The sequence below is a fragment of the Triticum aestivum genome, chromosome 4A, assembly GCF_018294505.1.
Source record: "Triticum aestivum cultivar Chinese Spring chromosome 4A, IWGSC CS RefSeq v2.1, whole genome shotgun sequence".
NCBI classification, from domain to species: domain Eukaryota; kingdom Viridiplantae; phylum Streptophyta; class Magnoliopsida; order Poales; family Poaceae; genus Triticum; species Triticum aestivum.
Window position 1 is genome coordinate 220,365,550 of NC_057803.1, and position 5,724 is coordinate 220,371,273.

The 5,724-nt window shown below is 37.6% G+C and overlaps 1 long non-coding RNA gene across 1 annotated transcript; it reads left to right on the plus strand.

The window, feature by feature from the left end:
- The first annotated feature begins 446 nt into the window (after positions 1-446).
- On the plus strand, positions 447-1,974 carry LOC123081946 (uncharacterized). The gene is made up of 2 exons (XR_006438864.1): positions 447-1,426; positions 1,587-1,974. It is a non-coding gene; the product is annotated as an uncharacterized lncRNA (long non-coding RNA).
- Positions 1,975-5,724: the final 3,750 nt, after the last annotated feature.

The following is a 5,724-nucleotide window of genomic DNA, read 5'->3' on the forward strand; positions in this document are numbered from 1 at the left end:
GACACGTGGCAGACATGCAACTTATTGAAGGTTGAGTCATGACCCCATGCGCGTCTGGTTTGTCGGGTGGTCGTTCCGGCTTCTCTAGTATTCAAGCAAAAAGGATAGAGATAACAAAAATAGTTTAAAATGTGTATCTCTGTGTCTTTAACTGACAAGGACGCAATGAAGACTTTTGACGCGTGTCAATAGAATGGATATGACGAGACAAAGAGAGTTTGAGGGATAAGCACAGAAAAGAGATAGGGTTCAATCACATTCACTTAGCGCAGAAAATGAAAACTTGAAGACATATCTATAAGTGAATGTTGTAGAGGATAGAACACACACAAACATATAAATATATATAGGACAAAACTATTCTAACCCTGAGATTAGAATAACTATTTGGATCACAATGCTCTATACAGGAGCAGGCGATGATGTTCCCGAGCTCCACACAACAACAAAAAACGAACCCACCCTGAACCCCACTCTCCCCACCTCCCGTGACCAACCTGCTTGATCCCCATCCCCAGCCTCCTTGGGCCGGCGGGCAAACTCGCCCCGTACGGTGAACCCCGCCGCCGGGTGCCACCCACCCACCGTAGTGCGCCCCATCAACCCCCACCGCCGTGGGTTGCCCATCGACAACGCCTCACCTAGTCAACCCCACCACCGTGCACTTCCCAACCATCACGCCGCGCACCGCCATCCACACTGCCGCGCGCCACCCGCAATCCCCGCCTCCATGACTCCTCCTTTGTCGTCCCGTTCTGCGGTATCAAATTTCGGCAGCAATCCCGTTGAACAGCTTGGATCCATGGCGTCAGCGAGCAACTGCACCCCCACAGTCGCGCGACACCCTAGCAGGTGTAGGTGGGCGAGAGGGACGAAGAAGTGGCAAAGGAGCTCCAGCTCGATCTGCTCGGCTGTCGGCGGAGGAGCGGAGCACCCCTCGCGCAGGTCTAGCTTGATTCTTATCGTCCGCCATCGTGCGTTCAGAGGCCTCCCGCGCTCGAGCTCCTACAGGTGACAGGCATCTCATTCTTGCCGATTTTAGTTGCCGCCACTGAGCTTCTCTGATTCACCACTATTCTTTGTAATTCGCCCATGCCTCTATTTCTCTGGACCAGAAGAAGAGAGAAGTTTATCCTAGCTGAGAGACAGAGTTGAAGCTCAACGTGTATATTAAATAAAAGAAGATTGCAGTGATGATGAGTGCGTGGCTGCCTGTAGTTCTTGTGTTTAATACAAACACTCCCCTTTCCTTCCCTGCAACAATGGACACAAGCATGCAAGGTGCTTCTCCTATTGTGTCTGCTGGAAGAAGTGGAAATCTAATCGGCGTGCAGGTTCTTGGGCAGGTGGGTGTGCTAGTGTAGTTTTTCAGTTGACGATCTAGCTAGCGCACTTTCTTCAGGTTGGCACCGTTCAGTTTGAAAAGGTACGACCGTTCATTTAGTGAATACGCCACAAATTAACTTTGGAAAGTATGCTGTTGAGCACTTCTCTAGCTAGATTTGTTCTTGTTTATGCCCCTCGAAGTAAATGATTCCTCGCAGTCGAACTTTTGAAAGTCTATACTGCATTTTTCGTAACTTTAGTGTAGTGAGAAGATGGGGGCACCAACAACGGACCAGCGGTGACCGGGCCTTCTCTCATCCAGATCCCCGCGGATGTGTGTCATCAATGCCTTGAGCTGGGCCCGCTCAACCTCAGTCTCCAGGACGAATACGGCGCTGCCCAGCAGGAAGGGTAACAAAAAAGTTGCAAAAAATGCGAGTGCAGCTGATTGCCTCCTCTGTGTTGTGATGTACTATGTGTTCTAGTTTTTTTTAAGTTCATGTTGTGAACCCAACTAAGTTTGAGCACAAAAGTTTAAATGGCGACTGGTTTGAATTTTCTCCTATAGCAAAAATCTCGCTTCCCTCCTGTGTACTATGTCCACTTATGTGTTGTTTGTCAATGCTTTTTATCTGATGTTCAGTAGTATCTGTGGGTGCAAAAAAGTTGGTGTTGTGATACATTGGTTCAGTTTCATAGGTCATGCAAGAGAAAATAGAAAAAATGTATTTTCTTCTCCAAAAAGCATCAACGTTGTGGAGTGCTTATCTTCTTGTGTACTTCTATCGATGCTTGTGTTCCATGGAGAGAGAGAGAGGAAATCATTCATGTTTCCTTTCTTTCTATCTACTTCAGAGACATTTTGTTAGAAAAAAGGTTAACGACACATTCTCTTGAGAGATACAATGTTGTTCGGGCTTCAATGCCTATTTACATGAAAGTTCATGTTTCAGAAATTTCTAAGTTCACGTGTACCACATACTGAAGAAATTCATCAGTGAAAAAAAAGGACCACCTAGGCCATTGGCCATTTCACCGACAGCAAAAAATGGCTAAAAATGTCGCGAGACAAAAACAAAACAAAACTTCACAAGATATAACATAGTAAGTTCGTAGAAATGGAAAAAACCATAGTTTTTTGTAAGTTTAACCATTTCTAAAGAACACCTCGAAGTTGAAATTTAAATAATGGGGCGATTCAATGTTTATTTACAAACCCGTGATTTTCCTTGATACTATAGAACAAGCCAAGAAGTTCAAAAAATGGAGCACTTTGAAAAGTTTATAAAAAAATGGTGTTTCTACATTTTACTAAAAAATGGATAAGTTCAAATTTAAATAACATAGAAGTTCAAACTGTTTATTCCAAACCAGGAAGGTCAAATTAAAATAACCGAGCAGTTTTAAAAGTTTGTAAACATGGATTTGCCCTTGTTTTTTAAGATCTAGAAGTTTAAATTTAAACAAGTGATCGGTTCGATGTTTATTACGTAACTAGGACTTTTCCCTTTACTAATGACTAACAGCAAGATGTCCTCATTATAAAAATGAAATTGTTTTGATGTTTATAAAAATCTCAGATTTTCCTCCATACTAAAGATTAAAACCAAGAAGTTCAATTTTAAAAATGAAGTAGTTCAATGCATATTAAAAATTCAGTTTTTTCTTGTTACAAATAATAAAACCAAGAAGTTCAATTTTTTTAAAGTAGAGCAGTTTGATATTTCTTTGAAAAATCATTTTTTTCGGTTACTAAAGAATAAGACCAATAAGTTCTATTCGAAATAATGAAGAAGTTCTATTAAAATAAACCTAGAAGTTCAAATTTAAAAACAGAGCTGATCGATGTCTATCAAAAAGTAGGATTTTTTCCGTTACTAAAAGAAATAAAACCTGGAAGTCCAAATTAAAAAGATGGAGAAATTCGATGACTATAGAAAACTCCGATTTCCCTCATTATTAAAGAATGGAAAACAAGAAGTTCAAAAATTAAATAACAAGAAGTTCAACTTAAAAAATTAGAGCGCTTCTAAATTTCATAAAAAAGATTAAGAAAAAACCAGGAAGTCCGTATTAAAATGATAGAGAAGTTTGATGATTATAGAAAACTCAGATTTCCCTCATTATTCAAGAAAATGGAAACAAGAAGTTCAAAAAAAAAACAAGAAGTTCAAAATTTAAAACTAGAGCGCTTCAAAATTTCATAAAAAAAGTATTAACAAATAAAATTAGGAAGTCCATATTAAAAAGATGGAGAAGTTCGATGATTATAGAAAATTCAGATTTTCCTCGTTATTAAGAATGGAAACAAGGAGTTCAAAAATAAAATAACAAGAAGTTCAACTTTTAAACATAGAGCGCTTCAAAATTCATAAAAAAGGATTAAGAAAATCAGATTGGAAATTCATAAAAAAACTCAGATATTTTCATGTAACCAAGAGAAGTTCAGATTGATAACTGTCAGAAGTTCACATACTATACGGTGTGCCTTTGTATTAAAAAAGAATAAAAAATTAAAGGCTAATTTTGTTGTTGTTATAAGTTCAAGTCCTTCGTCGGAGAAAGTAAAAAAAATTATTGTGAGAGAGGTTTGTATAAAAGGAAAATCATTTGTGTAAAACTAACGAATGGATGAGAAAATTACAATCAAAAATATGTCACAGAAGTTCAACATGAAAACAGTGGGAAGTTCACCAACTACGCTAAATAAATTTCAGATGAAAAACTTTTAAAATCATCGCGAGTTTGACAAAATTATCAACACGGGAAAGTTGTGTGTTTACAACAGCTTTCCACTAGTATATCACTTGCTCAATTCCGCTGAGTGTTTCGGTGAGTGGATGTAGAGCTACGATAAAAAAACACGTGAAAAACAGAGTGAAGTTGAAGTAAACATGCCGAGAAGTTCAAGTTCTTCATGCGGTGCATTTATTAAGAATCTGTTTCGCGATAAAGGCAGAATGAATGATCCCACCATTTTTGAAATTACTTGAAAATGGCTAGGAATCAGAGAAAATCATCATCATGAAATTTTTGCATTTTCCATAGCTTTTCAGTGGTATATTATTTGCCCCATTCCGATAAAAGTTGTAAAAATTACAGCGAAAATACATACGTTTTTAGCCATTTTTAAAATTGACATAAAACCGTAATGAATTGGGAGAAATAATATATACCAAGAAGTTTTGCATTTCCTAAAGTTTTCCAACGCCATATCATTTGTTGTATTTGGACCTAAGGTTAAAAGTTTGGCTCGAAAATACGAACTCGATGGAACTTGTACCGTTTTCTAAATTACTTTTAAACCATTCAAAATTACAAAAAACTTTCAACAAGAGAAAGTAGCGCATTTTCTAAAGCTTACGAACGCCATATCATTTGCCTCAATTGGATTAGTTGTTTATAAATGACATCGAAAATACGAACTCGGCTGTTCGGTTTGTGAAATTTTACGATTTTCTAAATTACTCTTTAACCATAGGGAATTAGAGAAAACTTTCAACATGTGGAAAGAGCGGTTTTACAGCAGCTTTCCAACGCCATATTATTTGCCCCATTTCGATAAATGATTTAGAAATGCGATCGAAAATACGATTCACATTTTTTGTATGATAAAAAAACGGTTTTCAAAACTGCTCTTAAACCGCTTACATTTTGCCAAAAAATTAACTTGGGTCATGATACTGGTGTCCATTGCTTTCCAACGGTATATTGCAAGCCCCATTTGGGCAATGTTGGCGGAAGTTCAACCTAGCACTGAGACAAGTTCAGGTCGAACAACTCAGGCTGTAAAATTGCAAAAAACACAATTTCATCACAACCCGAGTGCAAAATCCGCCAACGAGCGAGATTCCTATTTAAAACCGATATTTAGTAGCTAAAAACATTTCTAGATTGCACTAACATCGTATAGAACATGACTAACCAGAATAATTCACGCGGGGAGACACGATTGCGATGATAGACCGAAGGTCGGGTTCCTACAAAGGGAAGTTCAGGCGTGTAACTCAGAAAGTTCATGTTGTGATCAGAATAATATTCTGAAGCCATGATTAGAATAGTGTTTATATATATACATATATATATATGTGTATATATATACATATGTGTTTATATATATATATATATATATATATATATATATATATGTATATGTATATATATATCAGTGAAGACCAAATTAACATTGCAAAGATAAACCGTGAAGACAAACCAATTATGAAGATAATGCAACATAACGCCAAATGAAAATCTTTAGGAGAAGTTGGTGGTGGCGTTACCCACCATATAGGAAATATTAGACCCAGACACAGTGCACAATTATTGTGGTGCTCCGAAGTCAAATTCCGCATTAATGTGATCACACTAAGAGGGTATGTCTTTATGAATTGAAGATAT